This window comes from Ascaphus truei, chromosome 4, assembly GCF_040206685.1.
Source record: "Ascaphus truei isolate aAscTru1 chromosome 4, aAscTru1.hap1, whole genome shotgun sequence".
Classification (NCBI taxonomy): domain Eukaryota; kingdom Metazoa; phylum Chordata; class Amphibia; order Anura; family Ascaphidae; genus Ascaphus; species Ascaphus truei.
The window spans coordinates 276,526,067-276,553,360 of record NC_134486.1 but is presented as its reverse complement, the minus strand read 5'-3'; positions in this window follow the sequence as shown (position 1 = coordinate 276,553,360).

The window sequence follows — 27,294 nt, the reverse complement described above, 5'->3', positions numbered from 1 at the left end:
TTGCTCTGTCCGCCATCTAAATTTGCAGCATTGAATTGTATTGTCAAGTGGGGTTGATCAGACATATTTTGGGTGAGTGCAGAGTGTGCACTTTGTGCAATGGTGGTTGCTGGTGGAAACCTTGCAGTTGTCTCTTTCTTGGGTGAATATGTGATGACCGCTGGTCAGTGTGAGGAGCTGTGTTTCTCTGTGCAGGCGTACCTGGATTGCAAGCCTGTTGTAGTGCATCAATATCGTGCGAGCGTGTGGATCACTGTTGTAGCTGTAGCCATCCCAGGTAGCGTATGCCTTTAGAGAAACAGCATCTACTTCCAGTGGATTCTCCATAGCTTCGGCATCTGTAATATCCTCCTCATCATGTTGAGATGGTGAACTGGAGTTCATACTGGCGTGGCTCATTACATAGTCTCTAGTGAGCTAGGCTGGATCTTCTGCAGCTATCCGATTGTACGGTTGCTCCCCGCCATCTTGTCTTGTGGCTGCTTCTAAGCCCTAGGCTTGGGCTGCGGCATCTTCCTTTTCTTCACGTAAGGCCTCAAAGTTCACTTCCAACTCGGCCTTCCTACGCATGCAGGCAGCAGCAGAATAAGCAGCAGCGGTAGCAGTGGCAAAAGTGCAGCAACGTTGGCTGTGGCGGCGGCAGCTGCCTTCTGCTCCTCCTCTTCGATCCAGGCCCTCTCTAATTTCATAGCTACCTCTTTCCGGCTGAATTCGGCCCTTGCACGTGCAGCCTCTGCAGTAGCTCGTGCTTTGTACTGCTTGCGCTAGATACGTTAGATCGCTCTGAGCTTGCTGACCTTGTTGAATGCCTGGATGCGCTGAAACGCTGTTATGCAATCTCCAGCAAGAGGTCCTTTCTCTGGCCTCAGCTTCCGTGATAGCGGTCTGCACGACACATCATGTTTCAGATCTGCTGCTTTTTGTCGGTCATTCTCACAGGCTTTCTTCAGTATTAATCCTTGTCAGGTAGGTGAGATTTGCCCGTGATAGCATTTGGTAATGTCTATGGCATGGCCTCAGTTGCGCTATAGCCTGCTTAATGTTTTTCTTGATAGGTAATATTTGTAGCATTACACATTTCAAGTTCAGTTTCCTCCCAGGCCTTCTCTAATTTGTCACGGTGTGCGTCAAAGTCATACTGTATTCATATTTTTCGTGGACCCTCTGTGTGAGTATGACTGTCCGCTTGGGCCTTACACTCTTGCATCTATTGTGGTTGTGTAGCGGTCTCAGCGTCTGAGTTGTCACTCATATGTGTGGTATATGGTGAGGGTCTGAGTTCTGCAATGCTGTAGGTGTCTGCAGGCCTTTGCCAGTGTGTGTTACCTGCGACAGCGATGGATGACTACCAATCAATGTCTTGCAGCAGTCAGCGTAGTGATAGCTGTACTTACAGGTGCCGTTGCTCTGACCCATGTCCTGCAGTTGTCCGGAGCATGGCCCCTGGTAGCCCTAGCTGTGGGGACGTAGCACAAGGGTAGGTCTGAGGGCTGTGCCTCAATGTGTAGCTGGATATAGTTGCAAGGGTCTGTAGGCTCTTAAAAGCTGTTGCAGCCGCTGCTGTATCTCAGCCTGTCACCAGTAGAGTTGTAATTTACTGTTCTGTCCCAAGCTCATTGTGGCAAGTGAGTAGAGGCAGGCAGCTTAAGTCACTCCCTATTGATGCACACAAAGTCCTTCCTTTTCTTCTGCAATCTTTATTGTAAAACAACAGTAACAAAAAGGGTGGGGGGAGAGACTGGGTAGGTTGCAAATATCAGGGAAAGGTAAATTGGATTAGCTTTACCAGGGGATAGGGGAAGTGACTGCTCCTGGTGGCTGCTGGGTTCAGAAGGGAAGCATTCTTGCCTGTGCAAACATATATATTTTGAGAAAAATGAATGCTCAATTTCAAACACCTCTCAGCATGGATAAATGTAATAGTGGTGCAACTCCAATTGCTGCTCAAGGGTCCCGGGTCCCACACAAAAACCAGAGAACACATGAAAAAACAACTAGATATGAGCACAAATGGAGAAGCAATAAAATATAGGTCTAACTACGTAGACTAGCATAACCACAAGCCCCTAAGGCAAAAATCACAAGTACATAAGTTAATGATGTTCCAATGAAAAGAAATCCTGAAAAAAGAAGAAAAGGGCAAAAATAGTGAAGTACTGTAAAAAGGTAAAAATGTATGGGTCTGTGGGGGGGAGGGAGTATGGGTCTTGGGGTGGGAGGTATGGGCCTGGGAGGTATGGGCCTGGGAGGGAGAGGGGAAATAGAATGGGCCTTTGGGAGGTGGTGATAGTATGGGCCTGGGGAGGAAGATACGGGCCAAGGAGTGTAAAGTGTATAGGACTAGGAGTCAGGGGGAGATTACCTTGAGGGCTGCAGACAACTGCGGAGCGGCCTTCACAAGTCCCATGGGGGACCTTGGAGGAGCAGCTGATGACCCACGTAGGAATCTTCAGACAGCTTGTGGGGGGCCTTGGAGGAGCTTCTGATGAGCCACAGCGACGGCCCTTCAGACGGCCTTGGTGCCACCACCAGCCCAGGGAGAGGCCTGCAGCAGAGGCAGGTAGGTTTGGGGGGGGTTGGGGGACACGTGCGTGTGCATAGGGAGGGGGAGGATAAATCTGTGCTCTGATTGGCTGATCTCTGTTGTTATGGGTTTTCACTCAAAGGATTCTGGAAGTTGTGGTCCTTTTGCTTTAGCAGTTCCAGCATTGAATAAAAAGCAGGACTACAACTCACAGAAGCCAATGGGGACAAGGAAAGGGATCACATGGTACACAGCAGCCAATGAATGCAAACACATTGAGACTCTACTGATTGGCGGCTACCTTTCATGTGATTAGTTTCTGCTGGCCTTTGCCATTATATGAATACATGCTGGGTACCTTGAGTTCTAAATATAATTAAATTGTTATGTGATACAATTAACGAGTGCAACAGATAGAGCGAATCACAATTAAATTGCTATGTGATACACCTGAGGAATCCAACATCCAGGGTATAAAAAGAGCCTCACCATATACCACCGACAGGAACCTGACGAAGCGAGAGATTACTCGCGAAGCGCGTAGTTCCCTGTCGGTGGTGAAGTTCTGTGTCCATGGAAGGCCACCGTAGTTCTCGCGATGGCTCTGGCGGAGGTCCTGCGTCCAGACACGGTAGAAGGGGACACCACACAGAGCCCTAACGAGACCCCCATATATATATATATTGTGAATGTCGTCCTTATCTGGAGCATTATAAGGACAATCATCCAACAAAAGAAATCCTCAGGAACCAAGTGACACGGTCGGAGGGGGGATCCATCCAAAGACACCTTGATGTGAACAGCTCACACTTGCCCGTGTGAGTATAGCTGTGATCAGCTTTGATTATTATTAATCACCATTTTCCCCGTCTGAACGTTTTTCATTAATATTATCAGTTCTAATGATTATATATATATATATATATATATGTCCCATCACTAACTGTGTTTTTTATATATATTTTGATGATCCTTTGCGCTCACCACAACTTTACTACAACTGACTTATGAGGATCAAGGAAGGATCCTTTGCCGTTGAGCTGCAGTTCTGAAAGGGCCAGTATATTAATGCTATCTAGTTATTAGAGCTATTGTTGATTTTACTATAACTGTTATTCAAGAGTTATTATTTCCAGGGGAGTGCCGCAGTTACTTTTTAAAAAGGTATAAAATGTGGCACTGGATGTTACTAAAATTTCCACGTGGCTTATGCTATAGGTACAACTCCATCACTGTATATGAATGGGATAACATTGTGAAAAAGTGTGCACCCTCGTTGGCCTATGTTATATTAACAAGGACAGCCCAAACTGAAATGCTGCAGCATAGATCCTACTAATAACATTGTATTTCTCTTAATACACTTGTATGTGAAACTGGTTTCTCAACAATGCTGGGATCTAGGCATGAGGAAGTGGATCTGCCACTGAAGCATTAGCATCTAACAGATTAGCATTTTCTTTGTCTAATTTGCGCCATTTGTATGATGAGTTTTTATACTGTTGAATTGAATTGTGCACTTTTGTGTTATGTAATTGGATACTAAAACATTTTCAACCTTTAAAGTGACAGAAGAATTCAAGACAGAAAACCATATAGAAAAAGTAATGTAAGCCACACATTTCATTACACAGAGACCTGCACCAAATTGCACATTTAACTCTGCTCTAAGCTGCTCGCACTTTCTTCATAGATCCCTTATCTCATCGCTGACCAAAAGAGATGCTAGAAAATGGCACAAAGTATATTACTGTCATGGAACAGAAATACCCATTTCTGCCTTCTCTGTTTCACCCCCCCCCCCCCTCTCCTTGGCAGTTCTGCCTGCTAGCTGTATTTGGATGTTACTTTCCTTGCAGTTTCACTCCCAGTGCAGATGGAATGGATACATAATGTTGTCCTTTTTCCTTCAAGTCTGTCACACCCCTGGTTGCCCTGGCAACATCTCCAGTCCTCCAAGTTAATGGGCTTTCACATTCCCCCCTGTCCCTGCTGAAAGTTAGTTTGACCTGACCCCTATACCTGTGTCACAAGCAGTACCCACTGTCTTTACTTCCTGACATTGGCAGAGTGAGTACATTCATGTTACACCCCTATGGCAAGGCCTATTCTTTTCACCTGCCCTTAACTACAAAGCATCCACAGAGATACACCTTTCCAACACAAACATCTTATCCACAAGTGTCTGTTTTTATTGCTGCTTTCCTAAATAAAGTGAAGAAATATACAGGACTTGTTGTGCTTTGGAAAGAGGGCTGAGTTGAAGCTAGCTGGGTTCATTCATACCCTAGACATGACCCTGGATCCAGAATAGTGAAAAGAAGACCGTGTGTCTTGGGGATACACACAGGAACTGCTACTCACAACCCTTTATACACAACACAACAAGGCTTTATACCAAAGAGCACAGACTTTCTACAGCAAAAGCCTTACAAACAGCAAGCAGTTTACACTGCACACAGCCTGCAGCAGTACAAGAAAGCAGCTTACACTGCACACAGCCTGCAGCAGTACAAGCAGCAGCTTAGGCCTTGCCCCCGCTGCCTACTACAGCATCCGCTGTGGCGGACGCTGAACGGACGAGAGCCCTCCCTTCAATAGCGCCGGGCCCGCTGCGAGGGGGGGCCGCAGCGCTCGGGTGAGAGATGCTCCTGCTCTCAATAGAATTGAGAGCAGGACTCTCGTCGAGCGATTAGGCACGCCCCCCGGCGGTTCAGCCAATGCGGGCGAACCTGCGGGGTGACGTCATGGCCGCGCCCCCGTCACTCCCCTGCCACGCCCCCCCCCCCGGTCTCTCAGCCTGCAGTGAGCTGCAGACCGGGGAATCGGCTGAACGCGCCACCAATCTCGCGGGCGTGCGTTACAGCAGCGTTACCGGGGCCTTAGCCTTACACTGCACACAGTCTGCAGCAGTACAAGCAAGTAGCTAACACCACTTCTGTAGCAGTACAAGCAAGCAGCTTACACTACACACAACCAACACTCAAGGCTCCAGCACTGCACTCAAACAGTGCTCCATACACAGAACTTTGATTGCTCTTTTCTGTCTTTGAGTCCACCCTCTGCACAGCTTCACAGTGAGGGATTACCATCTCACCTAACCCTGCGCATGTCCCCACGGCCAGCGTCACCAAGGGCCATGACACCGGACACCGCCAGGACACGGGTCAGAGCCACCGGACACTTGTAAGTACAGCTACCCCTACGCTTACCGCTGCAGGACACCTACCGGCACTATCTGAGACAGTCATCCATCGCTGACGCAGGTAACAGACCGCACGCCACACGCATTGGCTAAAGGCCTACACACACCTACAGCATGGCAAAACTCAGATCCTCACCAGACATCATGCAGGAGAGTGACCACTCAGACACAGAGACCGCTGCGCAACTGCGCAGGCCGACGCAAGGCCTAAACGGACAGTCACACTGACACAAAAGGCCCACTATCACGGGAGACTCCTGTGGCGGGTAGGATCTCAGTGGCCAGAACAGCACGAGCATACTAGGGGTCACAACAGGGGTCCGAGGCAGGTGGCAGGTAGCGAAGTCAGGTACAAGCAGAGGTCCGAGGCAGGCGGCAGGTAGCGAAATCAGGAAACAAGCAGAGGTCCGAGGCAGGCGGCAGGTAGCAAAGTCAGGTAATAAGCAGAGGTCGGCAATGAGGAGACTGGAACAGGACAGGGGAGCAAGGACAGGTCTGGGGGCAGGGACTGAGAACAGGAACAAACAGGGACAAGCCAGATTACCAGCAAGGGCTTTTACTGTGAACAGACTTCTATAATACAGGTATATAATACTTCAGACCTCCAGGATCAAGCTTGCAGCCGCAAACAGGAACGGCTTTCAAGGGACCTCCACGCGATACACAGGGGAGACAGGTGAGGATATATTGGTAGCCGGGCCGTGATTTACTTGGGGGTGCCCCCTTGGGAGGTGTCCCCTTGTACCTCTAACCGGTTTTCCAGTACCCCACTCCCCTTGTTAGTATCGGAGATACCCATATATTGCCTTATTACCTGCATCACCTATATACAAGCGTCAAACGTTCTTTCCTAAACACACTCCATAGTGCCTGGTAGTGGCCTCGATAATTGGGGTTACCCTATTTTTTCTACTTGACAGGATCACCCTGTCCCTCTCCAACTGCTCTTTTTCTTTCTCCTTGAGAACACACTTAGCAATTGCTGAAGATAGACAGCTTTGTAGTGCAGCCTTGGCTTCTCGCTCCTTATCTAAACGTCCATAAAGACAATCAATTGTTTTCTGTGCAGCTTGAAGCGTCTGAGTTAGGGCATCATTCTTTTCTTCCACTATTCTTGGGATACGTCTGTGAGTTGCTTTAAGCTGCAGTATATCTCTTTCATCAAATGCAGACTCTGGGGTTAAATTTTCATTCTTAATTTTTTCTGCAACTTCCACAGTAATGCCTCCCTTCTTTTTCTTCTTCTTCCTTGCTTTGAGAAGTTCTGAAGAATCAGTGGTACTGTGTTCACATTTACTGCTCAAGACTGTTTGAGTAGGTGCCCTAATTTCATACATGGGGAAACCACACTTCCCAAGAAACCAGTAAAGAGGAAATGTGTTTTTAAAACAGAAGCATTAGAATGAACAACAGGAATATTAGACACAGAGAGACACAAGATGGGAGAGCTGACCTTTTGAGACTTTAGCATCAGTCACGGAGATTTATAAATGCAAGGAAAAAACATAGACAGAGAAACCCTGCAGTTTAAATCTGAAACTTTAGAAATCAGGCATAGAAATATCATAGACAGCAGGAAACTACTACAGAGAAAACTTGCAGTTAGATCTGAAACTTTTGACATCAGACATAGGAATATCAGACAGAACCTTGCAGTTAAATCTGAAACTTTAGATATCAGACATAGGAATATCAGGCAGAACCTTGCAGTTAAATCTGAAACTTTTGACATCAGACATAGGAATATCAGACAGAACCTTGCAGTTAAATCTGAAACTTTAGATATCAGGTGTAGGGATATCATATGTTGCAGAGAAACAAACTTTAGGGGAACTTGCAGGTAAACCTGAAACCTTAGAACCAATCATATGAAGAACTACAGATTGCAGGAAAAATCACAGTATGCAGTAACAAAATAATGGAAGCACTCTTGTCTTTTGAAATGGGAACCCTGTGAACAGCAGTGGTCCAACCAGTGATGCAGAGACAAGCCTTGTCCAGGGAATGAAAAGTCAGAGTCTAAAAGGTGGCAACAGATACTGCAAGGGTTAACCCAGGCACTGCACAAAAGAAAAATCTCAAAGAAAGGTGCACTAGTCTCTGCAGCAACAGTTCTAGTCTCAGCAAAAATGTTTTTTCGTTATGAATGCAATAATTCTTGCAGAACACTAAGCAGCAAAAAAACCTTCCCAACTGGGATTTCCAAAAAAGAAACGAAAGTACTTATCTTCAACCATGCGGATGTGGTCTGCTGCAGCAGGCAGGAAAGGGTGCAGGCAGAAGAAGAATCTGTTCCAGCGAGGTCCAGAAGTGGCCTGTGCTTTCTGTCACGGGAGACTCCTGTGGCGGGTAGGATCTCGGTGACCGGAACAGCACGAGCGTAGTAGGGGTCACAAGCAGGGGTCCGAGGCAGGCGGCAGGTAGCGAAGTCAGGTACAAGCAGAGGTCCGAGGCAGGCGGCAGGTATCGAAGTCAGGAAACAAGCAGAGGTCCAAGGCAGGCGGCAGGTAGCAAAGTCAGGTAACAAGCAGAGGTCGGCAACGAGGAGACTGGAACAGGACAGGGGAGCAAGGACAGGTCTGGGGGCAGGGACTGAGAACAGGAACAAACAGGGACAAGACAGATTACCAGCAAGGGCTTTTACTGTGAACAGACTTCTATAATACAGGTACATGACAGAAACAGATCAGGAATCAGAGGCATGTGCATTAGGAGTCTGACTTCAAGCAAAGGCAATTGAACCAACCAGGAAGCAGAAGCTATAAAGGACAGAGACAGGAACAACAAGAAGACAGAAAGGCAGACAGAGGAACCCAGAGGAAACAGAAGACAGCAGCACACCCAGTGGACAAAGAAGAACTATGGCTAAGCAGGAGGTTTAGGCGATCCTGACACCCACGAAAAATATGAAGCTGACATTGACGCACACCGCGAAAAATTAGAGAAGGCCTGGGAGGACACTGATCGCAAAATAGGTAATGTCGCAAGTGCTAGCGATCAAGAAACACAGATTAAGCAAGCTATTACTCAGATTAAGTCATGCCATAGACGTTACGTAACGCTGTAGCAGGCATATTTCACCTATCTGACAGGAACTGACACAGAAGACGCGACCTGCTAAAGGCGATTGACCTGGAACGTGATGGCATCGTGCAGACCGCCATCACGGACGCCCAAAGCGAGAGAAAAGAACTCCTCCTGGAGACCGCATCGCAGCGCTCCAGCACATCCAGACACTCGTCAAGGTCAGCAAGATCAGCGCAATCTCACGTGTCTAGCGCAAACGCCACCAAGGCGTGAGCCACCGCAGAGGCCGCACGTGCCAGGGCCGCATACGCTCAGAAAGAGGCAGCCATGAAACTAGAAATGGCCCGGATAGAAGAGGAGGAGTAGACAGCCCCTGCCACCGCTGCACGGAAAAAGACAGAGGTGGACGTTAACCTAGAAATCCTAAATCAAGAACGGGAAGCTGCTGCCACTATAGCCCAAGATGAAGTCTTAGAAGCAGCCGTGCAACAGGATGGCGGGGAGCAACCGTACAGACGGATAGCCTCAGAGGATCCAGCTCAACGCACTGAAGACTACGTAAGGAGCCTCTTTAGCGTAAACACCAGCGCACCATCTCAACACGACGTTAGTAACTTCACAGACACCGAAGACTTGCTAGGTGCACGTGGAGAAGACGCCTTTCCTTTAAGGGTACACACTACCTGGGATAGCCAAAGCTGCAACAGTGACCCACACGCCAGCGCGCACACGGATGCACTACAACAGGCTCGCAATCCAGGTACACCCACACGGAAAAACACAGCCCCTCACACTGACCAGCAGTCATCACGCGTCCACGCCAAGGAAGAGGCGACCGCAAGGACCCTCCTAGCAACTACCTCAGAACGCGACAAACACGCCGATGCCTCAGGCCTGACAGACATAGCCAAGTACATGATCCGGCGTGACATGGTGCAAACAGGACTTACCAACTTCGACAACCGTCCTGAGAACTACCGAATGTGGAAGTTTACGTTCAAGGACGCAATCAAGAGCCTGGACTTCTCAGCAAGGGAAGAGCTCAACCTGCTATCCAAATGGCTGGGAAAAGAATCTAAGGAGCACGCGAAGAGACTCGGGACGGCAAACGCGAACCACCCCCAAGTAGGTCTTGACCTAGTATGGGAAAGGCTAGAAGAGTGCTACGGTAGCCCCGAAGCAGTCGAAGATTCACTCTTCAAAAGAGTCGACAGCTTTCCCAGGATCACAGCTAAAGACTACTCGAAGTTACGAGAGCTCAGGGACCTGCTGCAAGAGCTGGAATTTGCAAGAAAAGACCATTCCTTAACAGGTCTCAACGTCCTAGACTCAGCTCGCGGAGTGAGACCCATCTTGGCGAAGCTACCCTACAACCTCCAAGAAAGATGGATTTCACAAGGCTCCAAATACAAAAGGGAGAAGCTAGTCGCCTCCCCTCCCTTCTCATTTTTCTTGAGCTTCATCCGCGAAGCAGCAAGGACAAGGAACGATCCCAGTTTCATCTTGGGTGCACAGACCACACACAGTGCAAGCGACCTGAGGAATGAGAAACCAGTTTTGAGATACGGTAACACACGAACACCTATCTCTGTCCACAGGTCGGATGTGTCCCCCACGACCCAAACTACTCCCGATCAGTCGGTCGCCGGAGACGAGAAACCAAGGGACCCAAACAGGGAATGTCCCATACACAAGAAGCCACACCCACTTAACAGATGCTTTGGATTCAGGATGAAGTCCCTAGAGGAACGCAAGAAGTTACTCGGAGAATTCGGAGTTTGCGTCAGGTGCTGCGATTCCACAACTCACCTAGCCAGAGACTGTAAAGAAGACATCAAATGTGTAGTGTGCAAAAGTGACAAGCACGTAACATCTCTACATCCAGTGGCGCTGACACTCCACCAACTCAACAACCCATCCTCCATAGCAGAGCATGGCGGGGAGGAAAGAGAAGGAAAGCCAACATCTGTCATGTCTCAGTGCACTGAGGTTTGCGGAAAAGGAAGTGACAAAATATCCTGCTCCAAAATATGCCTTGTCACAGTGCACCCCCAGGGACAACCTGAGAGGGCTATCCGGATGTATGCAATCCTCGACGATCAAAGTAACAGATCATTGGCGAAGACGGAATTCTTCAACTTATTCAACTCACAAGACAATGCCTTACCCTACACCCTCAGAACCTGTGCAGGGTCAACTGAGACAACAGAGAGAAGAGCAATCGGCTACGTCATACGTTCATTGGATAACAGAGTGACGATAGCTCTCCCCACCCTCATCGAGTGCAACTACATGGCTGCAAACAGGGATGAAATTCCCACACCAGACATGGCACGTCAGCACCCGCACCTCAGAGGAATAGCCAACTGCATCCCGCCGGTAGAACAAGGCACTAAGATCTTGCTGCTGCTCGGTAGGGACATTTTAAGGGTGCACAAAGTCCGTAAACAGCGTAACGGACCCCACAACGCACCATTCGCCCAAAGACTGGACCTAGGATGGGTGATAGTGGGCAACATGTGTAGTGATAAAGGACACAAAGCAGACTATGTCAACTCCCGCAGAACGGTGATAACAGAATGCGGACACAAATCTCTCTCCGAACCGTGTCTTGGCCATCTCCAAGTGACAGGAAAGCCAAGTGAAGAGAAGAGACAAGATCATACTCCCGAGACCAACAAAAACATTTTCGCATCAGAAGGATGTGACAATGGCCTAGGATGCTTAGAAGTCCAGACAACTAAGGATGACAAGGCGATTCCACCGAAGGAAGAAAGTAACCTCCTGAAGGTGACCGACAAAGGGATCTCCCAAAAGAAAATAAACAATCGGACGGTCCTCCTGCGAGCAATGGCACAGCTAAGACGTACAGCCATTCCTATCCACAGAATACTAAGAGACAGTCGCAGAGACATTTCATAAAGGGATTTACAAGGGCAAAAGAGACTGTTCTTCGTCATGTCCAGGGAGAAAATAACCACCTGATAGCAGTTAACAAAGAGACACAAAAGCGTTTTACCACCATACGTGGAGATGTTCTCGTGCAAGAGGAATGCACCAATGACTTACGGTGCACAGCGTTCCAGACAACAAGGGGGGACGACAAGCAAACACCATTGAGGGCAGATAGAGGATTCCCGAGGTTAACAGTCAAGGAGCTCTTCAAAAACGGACCGGGCAGTTGGATGACTCCGCTACCATTCCGTCCACCAAAAAGACGCCTCCCGAACAATAGAGAACATGCCATCTCTAGGCTCACTTCGCTCCGCCGCAACCCACAAAGGGAGCCAGAGACCAAAAATCAAATTGTGGTCTTCACGCGGAAGAGATTCCTTAACGGACACGCAGAGCCAGTGCCTTCACTGAAGGAAGGTAAAAAATAATGCCGGCACATCCCATCATCTGGTGTCCACCACCGTCAGAAACCCAGCCAGATCTGGGTAATGTTCAGCTCCAATGCTCAGCACCAGGAAGCCTCTCCAAACGGCGCCCTACTCACTGGATCAGACTTGACAACCAGTCTTCCAGGGGCGTTGATCCGCTTCTGCAAGGAGCCAAAGGCCATCTCCTTCCGCCAAATGCCAGGTGATAGGGTGACAGACTACCACGACTGGCATATCCACGAGGTGATGCCCTCTGTAGAGAAAACTACAGAGACAAAAGTACTGTTCTCTCACAAAGTTGAAAGAAAACAGTTCAAGAGACCTTTACACAAAGACATTGTGATGCAACCAGCTAACCTGGAGCTGTGCATCCACCTGGCCTCCCTTACCAGAAGGTTTTGGCCAAAGGACTTTGATGCCAGTGGTACCGGCCGGTATCACCTCGCTATGTGGACATGGACCTTTGCATTGTTGTTGTTATGTTTGCATTGTACATATGTTCCACATATTCTGTTATATAGTGGTATCTCCAGATACCAGACGGGGAGTGTCATGGAACAGAAATACCAATTTCTGCCTTCTCTGTTTCACCCCCCCCCCCCTCTTTCCTTGGCAGTTCTGCCTGCTAGCTGTATTTGGATGTTACTTTCCTTGCAGTTTCACTCCCAGTGCAGATGAAATGGATACATTATGTTGCCCTTTTTCCTTCCAGTCTGTCACACCCCTGGTTGCCCTGGCAACATCTCCAGTCCTCCAAGTTAATGGGCTTTCCCATTCCCCCTGTCCCTGCTGACAGTTAGTTTGGCCTGACCCCTATCCCTGTGTCACAAGCAGTACCCACTGTTTTTACTTCCTGACATTGGCAGAGTGAGTACATTCATGTTACACCCCTATGGCAAGGCCAATTCTTTTCACCTGCCCTTAACTACAAAGCATCCACAGAGGTACACCTTTTCAACACAAACATCTTATCCACAAGGGCCTGTTTTTATTGCTGCTTTCCTAAATAAAGTGAAGAAAATATACAAGACTTGTTGTGCTTTGGAAAGAGGGCTGAGTTGAAGCTAGCTGGGTTCATTCATACCCTAGACATGACCCTGATCCAAAATAATTACTCCATACAGTAGACCAGTGTTTTTCAGCAGGGGTTCTTAGGAACCCTTGGGTTCCTCCGGGCATCTCTAAAGGGTCCCCTGCAATTTGCAGATCATTTGAAAATTGTACCTAATTCAGAAGAATTTACTATGCATCTGATCTCAAACACTATTAGAGAGGGTTGGGGTTCCTCAGAATTTCACATAGGGTTCCTTCACAAAAAAAAGTTTGGAAACCACGGAAGTAGACACTGCCTGTTACAGATATATTGCAGCTCAAATTGCAAAAAAAAAAGTACTTGGCTCTAATATTTCGGGAATGGTACATGACTTCCCCCTCCCCCTCCCCTTCCCCAGTTCATTATTTTCTTAATTTTCATTTCTTCTAGCACAAAAGTAATAGGCAATATTTGTGTTTTAGAACATTGAAGCTTGATAATGCAAACTACTTCCGTTTCTCTGTGACTATGAACATGTTTTCTGGTTAGTACTTTAAGAATCACTGCACTTACCTGGCTTGTTTGAACATGAACTAAATAACACTCCTGCTAAATCTATCATCACTCTTGGACTATGTGAATTCTGGGTCCTGTCCTAAAGAAAATGTTTGGTAGCCTGGTGTTAATCCCAACAGTAAATGTAACTTGTTGAGATAAAACCACCCAGGAAGGTATTGTGTTACCTCACTTGCCACAGTAAATCACTGAGTTTCAATGTATTTCCCCGTTTGACCACTTAATAAGATCCACAGCAATCTCCCATTCAGACAATCCCCAAGCAATCTTTCAATATCAATATTTCCTCCAGGCTTTCCATTCAATCTAACAATTTGCTGTTTTGTGTTTTAACACGAAAAATGTGTAATTCTAGTTAGGGCATAGCCACATGTTTCTTGTCCTTGTTCTGGAAATCCCTTATCTTGAATGGCATCAGATTATTTTGACAAGATTTCCCATATCTGTTCATGAAGTCCTAATTTTGATGTCGATAATTATTATGTCCTTTTTTATTCCATCATAGATCTTAAAAGTTATCAAGATTATATCAAATTAATAAATAGTTTTTACCAGGCTCTATTTAACTTTCTTTATTGAATATTTGAACCATTTGTTCTGTTATTCTTTCTAATTAACTAGATAAAATTGTGTGGCAATTCCATACAATAGCTCCTTTGATTTCCTGGCTTATTCGACTAGGTTTAGGGAGGTTTTTTTGTTTGTTTGTCTGTTTTTTATTGTGGAAAAGATATACATAAAACACACAAAATATATGTTAAGAGCACAGTGCCTTACAATCACAAATATTATCCAGATATTCATAAAGTTCCTTTAGAAATACACAGAGTAATTGCTGTGTGCCATTTTAAAGTTGTTCAATTATCTATTCGTCTTCCTCTATTTTCTATTTTAATGTTTTTAACCAGATAAACTTTTAAATGTTGCCTATACAGTTAACAAAGCAGGAAGGGTGAAAGGGATACGAGCGAACAAACGCCAGGAAATCAGCTAACAGAATTAGAAACGCAAACCTGTGGTTTCGAATAGTAAAGAGAGTTGAGATTCATAAGGGCTTTACATGTGTATTATTAATAAGAAATATTACAGCCATATTTATGTTTCCTGATTCTTACATTAGTCTCTTATCCTTTTGGCATAATAATGTGAGTGATCTGAGGAACTGAACAGACTGATCAAATTCTGCAACTTTGACTGAACAAAGGCAGAGGGGTGTAATTGTATACAAGAATATATTTCAATAAAAGTCATCCTTCTGTAATTTACCAGTTATATACTCCCAAAATACAGAAGCAAAATTACATGTCAAAGATTAGGATGATTTTAGCTTACACATTTCTATGTTAACCCCAGAATTTAAATGCTCACAACATTGCTATATAGTATGAGGGGATTCATAAAGTTTGGAATCACCCTCTTAATATAACAGGCCCTGTTTAATTAGTGGGAAAAAGAAACTTCCCAGCAATAGCAATGTTCTAATATAAATGAACAGGTTTAAAGCAATAACAAAAGTCATAGGAATATATAGATATATGTAAGTCCCTGCTCAAGCGGTGTGCGCAGCGCTTGTGTGCATGCACACATGCTCAGCCGCGATCGGCGCATAAGTAAACAAAAAATCTATACTTACCCCCGCGCTGAACTACCCGCAATGCCCCCCCACTTCCCCCGCATGCACGTACAACCCGGACACCCGGCGCTCATGCTTGGAGCGCTCTCCAAGCATGAGCGCTCAGCGCCAGCGCATGGGCATCCGCAGAAATTTTTTCAGAGGGGGGGCAAAATTTTAACGGTCAGTGCCCGGCGTAAAAGTGGTGGTGAGTGCACTGTGGTGAGCGAGCCCAACCAGCATAAAGGGGGGTTCTCCCTCCCGAGAAAATTTTGAAAAAAAGAGTGTGCAAATGGTGCATTTTCAAGCAAATTTGAGAAAGCTTGAAGGTTAATAAAGCAATTGTGAAAGTGTAGTTATGACATCAAAAAAGAGCAGATATTCAGAGTTGCAGGATCTGGTGGGTGCCTGGAGAACTTGCCATGTCACTGGCGCTTAAGTGCAGAAATTCCAGCGGTACTACTACATTTTAAGGCTGCTTCTCTGCGCAGGATCCTCCGACATGATGCGTGCCAGGTGGGGCACAAGAAAAAGAAATGGGGATCATTAAATACTCTGCTCATCACCGGGCTGGCGGTATTGAATCAACTGTGGGTTGTAGATGAGCTGCAGGGAGTTGAAAAATCCCTTTAAAGTTCTCCTGCTAGGAGATCCAGGCTTTCCTTGCATAATGCATAGTTATATTGGTACGATGAGATTTGTGAACTTCAAATAACTCACCTACAATGCACTATTTATTGAATACAGCCCTGTATGCAGTAATAGAAACTTGAAAAAGGAAAAGTGTATGTGTGTGGCACACAGTGTGGGTGGGTGGGTATATATAGTTATATGCAACAAAAAAGACCCTTCAGTACTGCAAAACCAACTCTTTTTCAAAAAAGCAAGGAAAACAGAATGTTTTCTTTATATAACCCTCACCCAATAAGGTTTCCCCTTGGTGGCATGCTTCTTCATTGGGTCCATCCCGTTCCGCTGTGGAACGCGGCGTGTTGCGACCTACGAGCTATGTGGGGGCACTTATTAGTATGACTGTAGACACACACACACAATATATAATATACTGTAGTGCCAGATTTCACTTGCCACAGCACTAGATTGCACCCACAGCAGCAGATTGCACCCAAAACACTTGCCACACAGCACCAGTTATAACCCCCCAGCACTTGCCTTAGCATTGGATGGTATCCACATCATTCACAGATATAATCCTACATCTTCCGCTCCCCCGTTTTTCTGAGTGCTTGCTTGCTTTCCCTCGTTTTTCACTGTCTGCTTCTCCTTGTTTTTTCAACAACACACAAGACACAGTGCAAGGTTTTTTCTATCATGTGCTCCCTCTCTCTCCCCATCTTTCTTTTTCCATCCATAGTAGCATCATGCTCCTTTGTCTCTCTTTTGCTGTATCTATTTTACTTTAACTCTCTCTCGCTGCTCTCTCACCTCACCCTGCCCAGTCTTGCTTTTTCCATAATATTTCTCCATTCTCTCAGAATCTCTCACACTCTATTCAGCTCAGCTTAATAAATAGCCACCATGATGCATGTGGTGGCACTGGCACCCAGCGAAACGTCGTGTTTTCTTTGTACCCTAATTTTCAAATTGTTGCCAATTCCAAATGCTACCTCCTGCCCCCTGAGGCAGCAAAACTACTGTGGTCTGTGGATAATTGGATTCAGATTTCAGAACTAATTGCAGTCTACTCTGCAGAGTGCCGGGGCCGCCGGGGCCTATTACGCAGAGAGAGTACTGCAGCCTGTGTCTTCACTCTTCAGCAGACTCTCTGAACTGTGAGCCTGCGCAAATTGATGACGAGTCAGAGGAGGCGAGAGCATGATGGGCGGGAGGCCACGTGATGAGTGTGGAGGTCAGAATCGGACCATGATTGGTCCGACTCAGGGACTGGGTCATCAAGGGATGGCGGCAGCTCTCTCATTGGTAGCGCTAAGCTACCAATGATGAGTGGACTTGTTGGCACCGGCGCCGCCGCAGCTCAATGGCGGGCCTGGCTGCGGCACAGATTGGTCCCGACTTGGGAGTGAGGCGGCTCTCCCGGAGTCTGTTTTTGGCATTTATAGCGCCATTAACATACTTTACGGCGCCCAGGGCCAACAGAAATCATGGGGCCCAGGACAAATGAAAGGAGGCCGCGGGGGGGAACTCTGGAGACCGTGGGGGGACCAGGGGAGGTCTTGGGGGGACCAGAGGAGGTCGTGGGGGGGGATCAGGGGAGGCCATGGGTGGCCATGGGAGGCCATGGGGAGAACTCTGGAGGCCGTGGGGGGACCCCTGGAGGCCGTGGGGGAAAAGGGGAGGCCATGGGGGGACCATGGGAGGCCGTGGGGGGACCTATGGAGGCCGTGGGGGGACCAGGGGTGGCCGTGGGGGAACTACAGGAGGCAGTGGGGGGGCCAGAGGAGACCAGTGAGGGGGCCAGAGGAGACCAGGGGAGAGGCATGGACATTGCTTACCTGCTCTATTCTGAACATAAGAAATGGCGGCTTCACAGCTCAGAGCCTGGCTGCGAGCCAAAAAAAATAAATCCTGGCAAAGCGCCAGCCAATCAGGTTGGGGGGGTGGAGTCCGGCAGGGGAATTGTAGGGATCGTCAGCGGGTACAATCTCGTTGCCAGGGGTGACTGAAAGGATGTGTCAGCACTGCGCACAGGGATTATTATTTTTTTTTGAGACTGTATTTTTTTTTTTTGACTGGCCCACCCCAGGCCCGCCCCCGGCCCACCCCCTGATGGCGCGCTGTGTAAGGCCAGGGAAAGCACCGCTTTCCCTGAGCCTCAGAGCGCCTCAGCACGTTTGAGAGGCACTATGTCCCAGGTGTAAGCCTAAGAGGGGGTTTCATCCACTTTGTAAAATCTTTGATTAACCAGGATTGGGAGCTGAGCAGCTTGTAAGACTATAGTAGCTTCCCCAGTGAACTAGCGAGTATGATCACAGAGCACATTCAAAATGGGTATCGGCTGAGAGGCTGAGAGGGAATCCTGGCAGGGAGCAGATTCAAACTTGGCCTAGTGGCTCTCTGACTTTTCAGCTGAATTCCTCCCAGACGGATCATGAAAAGAAAAGGTGTGATTGCTGTCTCACTCTCTGTGTGAGGATTTTCTGACTCTGATATTATTGGTTGGAGTCTCTCAGATTCCCTAAAACATTCCCACTTAAAAGCTGCGAGAGAATCAAATGTTCTATTAAGCATGACATGAGTTTCAACAATAATTCTTCTTTTGTTATATCAGCCCTATTATATCCAGCTGAGGGCTCTCTGACAGTTATTGGCTCACATTATACCCATGATTGTCACTCACTCCTGTACAGTGAGTCCTCGCTTACTGGTATCCCTCTTACCGATGCCGCATAATGCAGTCCGCCGGATGCATTATCCAACATCGGACCTGCTTATTGACATGGACCCGCAATCCGACGGTCGGGTAACCGACAGCGGTTTGCAGAACGCATTCCGTCGGATAAGCAAGGACTACCTGTGCTCTGCTATATCAAGAGACATGTTTGCCATTAGAGCAACAGTCACCGTAGAAACACCGGTCACAGAACTTAGAAAAGTAGTTTAAAGATTGTTTGTGTTCCTAACACAAACATAAAAAACAAAAGTAAAAGTCAGTGGTATGTGTTAAAGTGTGCGGCGATTATATTATCAGCGCTCTGATGTGATGTGCAGTGTTATAGTGATCCTGTAGACCGCTGGAAGATGTCCTTTTGGAGTCGACAATTGTTAGGGGAATTTTGTTGATTTATCCAGAGTATACAAGCAAGATTTACGCCAGATTCACTTAGCTTTGATCAGAGGTATCAGAACTCAATCCGGTTTGAACGGCCATAGACTTGAATTTTAAAGCCATTAATTACACATTATCACAGCTTCATGAATTCCCTCCTTTCCCCCTGTTTGACTCATTTTTAATATGTGGTAAAGTTACTTTGTCTTGCTTAAGAAGATTTTAGTCACATTTTAGAAATTGGTGCCAAACTCTTCATGTCCATGCTGCACTGATAAAGGCCTTTGGCTCTGAGACTTTGACCAGCTGAAACTGGAAAATCAGGGGGCAGATAGGGCTTTTTGTATCCATTGCAACCAGCTAATGTAGGTAGTCTGAGAGAGCTCTTATGAAAGAGCTGGGGGCTGTGGCATAGCTGCTTTTCACTTGCATAAAGAAGCCACAGCAGTGTTAGGAAATCAAAGCCATGAAATAACAGTCAACCCCCAGAGAAAGGATTGCAATCTCTTATTTAGTAACGTTACAAGTTCCAAACCAATTTAGCACAAGTATACATAATAATGGTGTTTTGCTCCTCAGTTGGTCTTCCTCCGTGTCTGGTCTGTATTATAATTATTTTTGTTTTTCAGATTAAACAATCTGTATTGTTCTATTTATTACAAATTAATTTTAGCATTTCTACTAATTGTTGAGTATGCAGTGTCTCTGAGTATTTTACTCTGCTTTTGGGAGGTAGGGAAAGAGAGTGACATGGGGGGAGTGGCATGGAAGGGTGTGTGTCACTACCATCACTGGTGCGGCTATAGCACTCTCAGATGATCCTTGCAGATTGAAGGTTGCCTCTCTCTTGCTGGCCCAGCCTTCTCTGATGGAACAATCCTCAGTGTCAAAGGGGTCAGGACCAGCAGATGACAGGGAGGCTCCAGTCTGCAGTTAATTTCAGAGCCCCTTAGGCTGTGCTAGAGGATATAGGGACCTGCTGAGAGAAGTCTGGGGGATACATTTTTAAGTGGCAGGAGGGGGCTCAAACCAGAATTAGAGACAGAAACAACTTTATGTTTTATGTACCCCTTTCAGCCCCGTTTGTGCTGTTTTTTGCTGTAGTCTATTAGAGAAGTTGGGAGACTTGTCTCGTGAGCTGCACTAGGACCCAGAGGAACAAAACAAAAAAATTATCAGAGCCACAGAAAGTGAGACAGAAATCCGGGCCATGTTCAGTTTCTCTATTACCTATAGAGTCCGGGGGATGGGACTCTATACTGTACTTCATCATTGCATCACCTTTGAACTGACTCAACTGTATTAGTCAGGAGTAGGTTTCTAATTTTAAAAAGTACTTCAATGTGATTTATAATTGCCACTACCATATCACAAAAACATGCTGTTTACTTCTCAACCAATTTGCAAGTGTTTATGTCTCAAATAATAGCTTGAACATATTGGATGAGAGGGGAATTTATCATTGCTAAAATTATCCAATGTACTTCTGCATTTACCTTTAAAAATAATAGTATTTATTGTATTATCTAGTGCTGTCTAGTGCTATTTTTGTCTCACAGTATACCTGTATTAAAACGTTGATAACTCATCCACAATTTATAAGTAGGTATTAAGGATGGGCATATTCATGGACTCGAAATTCAAGTGCCCCCCCCCTGTCAATTACCCCACATTTACTCAAGCCCCCTCCCTATCCAATTCCCCCCACAAAATACATACCAAAAAAAACCACTGCCCAAATACAAAAAACCTTCCCACCCCCCAAATACATACAAAAAAAACTACCCCCAAATACATACAACCCCCCCTCCCACATCCAAATACATACAAAAAAACCTATGCCTCAAATACATACAAATCCCCCCACACTCCTCAAATACATAGAAAAAAACACCCCCAAATACATACTAAACACCCCCACACCCCTCAAATACATACAAAAAAACACCCTCAAATACTGTACATATACAAAATCCAACCCCAAATACATACAAAAAAAACCCAACCCCCAAATACATACCAATTTCCCCCCCCCCCCCCCCCACCCGCAAATACATATAAAATTCCCCACCCCCAAATACATATAAAAAAAACTACCCCCAAATACATACAACCCCCCCCCCCCCCACATACATATGTATTTTGGATCACCTGTTCCCCTGCCACAGACGATCCACCCACTACATGGTTATTGTCCCCGGTGCTGTAGCTCACCTGCTGGTTCCGGGGGTCTGAGTGGCTCCGCAGTTGTTGTTTGGGAGCAGCAACAGGGCAGGCGTTCACCATCTCTTTACTGTGCAGCGCCTCCATCCCATGAGGATCCTGCTGAGTGCAAGATGGTCCCCACAGGCAATACTCCTCTCAAATAACCACACACCATAGTTGGGCCAACGGAAGGTTTATTACATATCAGCATGATAGTTCTCCAGCCCTGGAGCAGAACCCAGGGGCTTGAGGCCCCAAGAGCCCCTCCCAATCTCCTTGACCCTTTTGTAGGGAAAAGGGTATCACATTGTCCCATAATCAACACACTCCATTTGGTGGCGTATCAGCTTTTATACCCTTGTAACCCCGCCACATAAAAGGGCAGGTCTAGGTACTTACAGGCATCACACCATTTGACCCAGTCAGTACCCGCCCCAGGTGTATGACATTAACTGCCGGTTTAGGCCTGCCCCTGGATAAGGCAACATAGTACCCATCCAGGCTGCAACTGCAGGCCCTGCGCAGGAGATTAACCCCAACACTGCCTGTTCCTATCAGGACTTATAGTGTTGAGGCCAGTAGAAGGCTGTAGCCAGTGTACAAAAAAAAACTATGACCCAAATATATATACCCCCCCCCCCCATCCCAAATACATACAAAAAAAAACCTACCCCTCAAATACATACACATTCCCCCCACCACCCAAATACATACATGGGACAGTCAGTGAGGGAGGCTTGCAGCTGGGGAAAAGCCGGGCCCGGCATCAACGAGAGGACCGGCAGTCGGTCCACCCACTGTAACTTGACCAGGGACAGTTGTCCCAGCTCTCCCCCCCTGTCGGTAGCCCTGACCGCAGAATTCCCACTCGCTCTCTGCACTACCAGCTGATCCAGGCACGTGCTGCTAGTCCCCTGCTGTGAGCACACGTAGGATGTGCGTCACTAGTAACACCCCCCTGAATCTAACCAATAACTGCTGTGATAAGCCCGACTGCTGTTTCGCTCCATTCACAGAGCTGTCACAGGCAATCTAAGTTAAGTTTTTACCCAATCACCTTTCTCTTATACAGTCACTATTTCTAAACCACTGACCCACCTGAGTACATTTCTCACAGGTAAGTGTCTCTATGCTTCTCTGCTGCTCTTGTGCTTAGATCATTATTTTTTAATAAAGGTAATCAAACACTGCATATATTAAAACAAAAAATATATATATTTTATTTTTTAAGTGCCTCTTGGGTTGCCTCTTTAAAAGCATAACATGAATAATAAATATGAGATAATGTAATATGTTGTATTTTTGTTGTTGGGGACTCTGACTTGACTGCATGAATGCTGGATTATAAATACATTTTCCAAAACTGCTTATTGTGACAACTTGTAGGATTCCTGCCAAGAAAATTCAACACTTCACAAGAACGACAGGAAAATGTCACTATTGTTTTTGTGTGTTTGTTTTAGTGAAGTATTGCAGGAAGCTGTGTTATATTTGTCACCAAAAAAGGGAGCACACACACATCAGAGTGGGCTCTCTGGGCTAAGGAAGATGTTTGAACGTTCTGTCCTCAACTTGTTCAAGCAGCAATTAAGGGAGCCCCAAGTACATCAACGGGTAATGGAGGTAGTTTGTTGTGCTGAGTTTGTAAGTGATACATGTGTAGCCCTGTGTAATTTTGGGGTTACATGCCTCTCTCTCCTGTGCAATAATCCCTGTTAAAATGGCAGGTTTGCTAGGAGTAATCATGAGGTTTGCCCTCATCCCCTGTGATGTGTATTGTGTAGTGAAGGAAGTGACATCATGCTCTGTGTCCAATTACAGTGACACAGGGGTGGTGCCTACTGGAGCTATATAGTATGCAACACTTCCTGAATTTCGTGTGTGTGAGTGTCTCATCCCACCTGAATGAGACTGTCTGACCCAACACACTGCCAGGGCTCTGGTAAGGATTGTGGCCCTCCCCTAGGGGAGAGGTGGGCAGACTATTCCCCTTACTCTACCTTTATGATGAGCGGCTAGAGACCGGCCGCAATGATGGGCAGTCAGCCACTAATGATGTTAATAAAGAATGTCCACCATGAAAGAACCTTCTTGCCTGAGAGTGGAGTCATTCAGGGAGAAGCTGCACCCAGAGGTTCTCTTTCAGAGACTCCTCCCTGCTGTCGTGGGGACCTGGAAGAGATGGAGGCGCTGTACCAGAAGTGAATAGTTCTCAGCATTGCCTCATGAGCCTGTCCTGACCTTCCCCATAACACCATCAAGCGGGAGACTCAGGAGTCCTGTAAGCCAGCAGGTGCACCACACTACATTACATGTAACATGGGGCAGTTTCCTCACGTAAGGGGCCAATGTGAAAATGGGGGGGGGAAACACAGTTACATTTTTGGAGGCGCTGCTGAGATCATCAAGACTGGCTTTAGCTAGGTGAACTGATGTAGGAACATGTATGCTACCAGGAAAGTGCTGCGGAGAGAAGGGAGCCTAGGGGTAGTCAGGGGTAGAATGTCTGCTCGCAAAGTATACCCTAGATGCCCCTGTATGGTGTGAAGTAGATCTGGAGACAGGGCTATTGCTGTTCTAGTCACCTTGAGGTAGCTAGTCGTAGGATGCCTTAGGGGGTAGCCTGGTTAACGTGGGTCAGGTACTCCTGGGAGGGTCTGCGCTAGGTGTAGCCAACAGTAGGTGACGCCCTAAGTATTGCATGGAGAAGCCCAGCGTACTTCTAGCCAGTAACCAGACTACTAACCACAGAGCACATATACTGGACTGATACCGTGTACAGCATACACCAGAAAGAGTTTAGCCTAGCCTGAGGAAGTGCAACACAACTGAGTAAGACACACTTGCGATACATGTAGAGGTGCACTGGCATACTTTATTGCATCAAAATGGTGACTGCCCAGCAGAGGAGCACCATGTGCGATTGCAGAAAAAAAGTAAAGATGGCGACTATAAGTGATGAGGTTCCGCGCGGTGCGGAGAGAGCCCGAAATGGCGGTTCGCGCCAGAGATGGGAAGCGCACGTGCTGTGTGGACAGCGGAGACGTCTATACTGAGTAGGCTGTGGAGTGGCGCGAAAGCCGTGGCCGCGCCTTTATTGTCCTGCCTGAATTCCCGGGGTGCAACCCAGGAGGATAGCTGTGAGGACATTGCAATTATGTGTGAGAAGGCGGATGGAGTATCTGATTGCCAGACGGTGATTACTACTCAAGTCACAACTGCTGTCAGTAGGGATTGCAGAGCGATCCAAAATGGCGGCTCCCACTTCCCTGGGAGACCACGTGGGTTGTGTGCAGAAAATGATTTTGCAGGAACCTGACCGGGAGTGGCGCGAAAAAGAGAACCCCACCCTGATGGAGTCTAGATAAGGATCTAGGTAAGTGAAGAGGAGGGGGGAGGTGTTGGAGCACTGCAGTAAAAAATACGTATTAAAGTATTTAAGTATTTTTTACTGCAGTGCTCCAACACCTCCCCCCTCCTCTTCACTTACCTGGTTTTCCATTGCTGGGACGGATGCACGCCAAAGAGAACAGCGGTGAGGTTTCTTTCTCCCCCGAACGAACAGCTCAACAGGCACAGGCTGAGACAGCCCCGTGAGTCTCTGCACTCCCTGCTCAAGGACCCGCTGGAAACACGTGACCCACCAGAGAAGGAACCGCCGGATGGGACAAGCACTCCGGTCAGGTTAGAGGTCTCTCTTTCCCTACAGCGGTTTACTCTATGTGCCTGAGCTTTACATTATATATATCTGTCTATACGAACTGATGCATTTAATGGGGGAACCTTCACACTGCTCATGAATCATCAATAACCACTGATCCCTTGAAGACTGTGATAACGGTCTTCAGCCAACATCAATTTGAAGCACCCTTTAAGGGTTTATTCCCTTACCAACCTAGATAAGGATCTAGTTTAAGAATGTCCCAATGTTTAAAAACAATTGTACGTATTTGCTGTGCTTGTTTATTACATTTAAATTTCATTGTCTCTCTTTTCCTTCCCCTCCTTTCCCCTTCCTCCTCCCCCTCCCCCTACCTCCCCCCCCCTCCCCCTTCCCTTCTCCCCCCCTTCCCCTCTTTCCCTTCCCCGTTTTTCCATGTTTTTCCATATGTTTTTTTTCATATGTGGTTTATTTATGTATTACAGGCATACCCCGCATTAACATACGCAATGGGACCGGAGCATGTATGTAAAGCGAAAATGTACTTAAAGTGAAGCTGTACCTTTTTCCCACTTATCGATGCATGTACTGTACTGCTATCGTCATATACGTGCATAACGGATGTAAATAACGCCTTTGTAACAGGCTCTATAGTCTCCCCGCTTGCACACAGCTTCGGTACAGGTAGGGAGCTGGTATTGCTGTTCAGGACGTGCTGACAGGCGCATGCGCGAGCTGCTGTTTGCCTATTGGGCGCTATGTACTTACTCGCGAGTGTACTTAAAGTGAGTGTCCTTAAACCGGGGTATGCCTGTACTGAGTATGTTGCACTATAACACTCTTATTTTTATTGTTTATTTTTTGTCCACTGCTATCTTCATTATGCATAATATATGGATTATTTTGCTTATAATATTTTTAATGTTTTCATGATATCAATGGTACTGTCTGGCTTCACCTATTTTATTTTAATAATTATCAGTTTCAGGTTTCTGTTATATATATGTTTTTTTCAAACAGTTCACATGTATTTAGCACTATGAAATTGAACCTAGTTGTTTTTTATTGATTTGTATCATTCTCCTTGTATGGTGATGTCACCACAGACACCTGCTGATCATCAGCTGGTGATTAGACTTTACAGGTGTTCTGGGTCTGACACTCCATATTAGGGTTACCTGTTCACTGGCGGATCACTCTTTGACAAAGGTCCACTGGGCTGAAAGGCGTCAGAGGATCCGCCAGAATTTTAACATGATGTTCCAATAAACACTTTTCATTCACCACTTCTGCCTGCTTGCGGCTTCCTTCTACGGCGGTGCATCGCTTCTACCTCCGGCGGGAGGTGTGTCTACTATTGCAATTCGTCATCGGTGGCACGCCGGGTAGCTGTATCACCTGTCCACTCAGCAACTGCGGGGTAAACACCTATCACCGGTACAGAGGTGCTTCCTGGCGGTGTGCAGGTTGTCTGTTTGTGGCTTTATTCTCCTTCATCAACCGGCTTCTACTGCTCATACAACCGTGAGTCTCCATATACAATATCACTTGTGCTCTATGGAGAGCTAATTGTTAGGAGGAGAGGTTTTTGCTCACAGGTTTGTTTTGGAGAGTAGCCGTGACTTTATCTATTTTGAAGCAGGACACAGCTATCATACTGACCCTTAGAGCGCCTGAGTGGTTAACCCTTTGGTTACCTGATATATATCTGCCAATAGAAGTCTGAACTGACTGAGGGAGGAGCTGGATGTGCGCTTCCTGTCCCTCAGTTGCGAAGAGCTGGTGAGCAAGAGAGACTGTTGTGCCGTGTGTCTCCCTTAACCAGTGCAACTAATAGCTGTGCCATGGCGGACTTTGACATACACCCCTACCAACTTCCAGGAAGCTTCCTGGTAGTGAAGACGGGTGATCGAGAGATTCTACGGTGTCTATGTATGCAGTGTAGACTACCGGGCGGAGAAGCCAGTACGACGGCGAGATGCCCTCAATGCGGCATCCACTACTTGTGGGCCGTGGAGCCGTTCGTGCCGGGGCACACGGAGGCGGGAGGAGATACAGCCATGCTGACGGCTGGGGCCTTGCCAAAAATCAAGAAAGAGGAGGTCGATCCCGGAGAATGGGGATCGCTACTAATGATGGTGCCGAAGAAGGATGGCGCTGAGGCCTGCAACCGCAGCGAAAACCTGGAACCTCGCTATCGGTCCCCTGCCGAGGTACCCTTACCGTCATTGGCATCCTCCTCGTCGGACGATGAGAACGGAAGCCGTGCAACGGTGGTGATGGGCCTACCGGCGGGCCACTACAGCGGTGTTGAAAAGAAGGA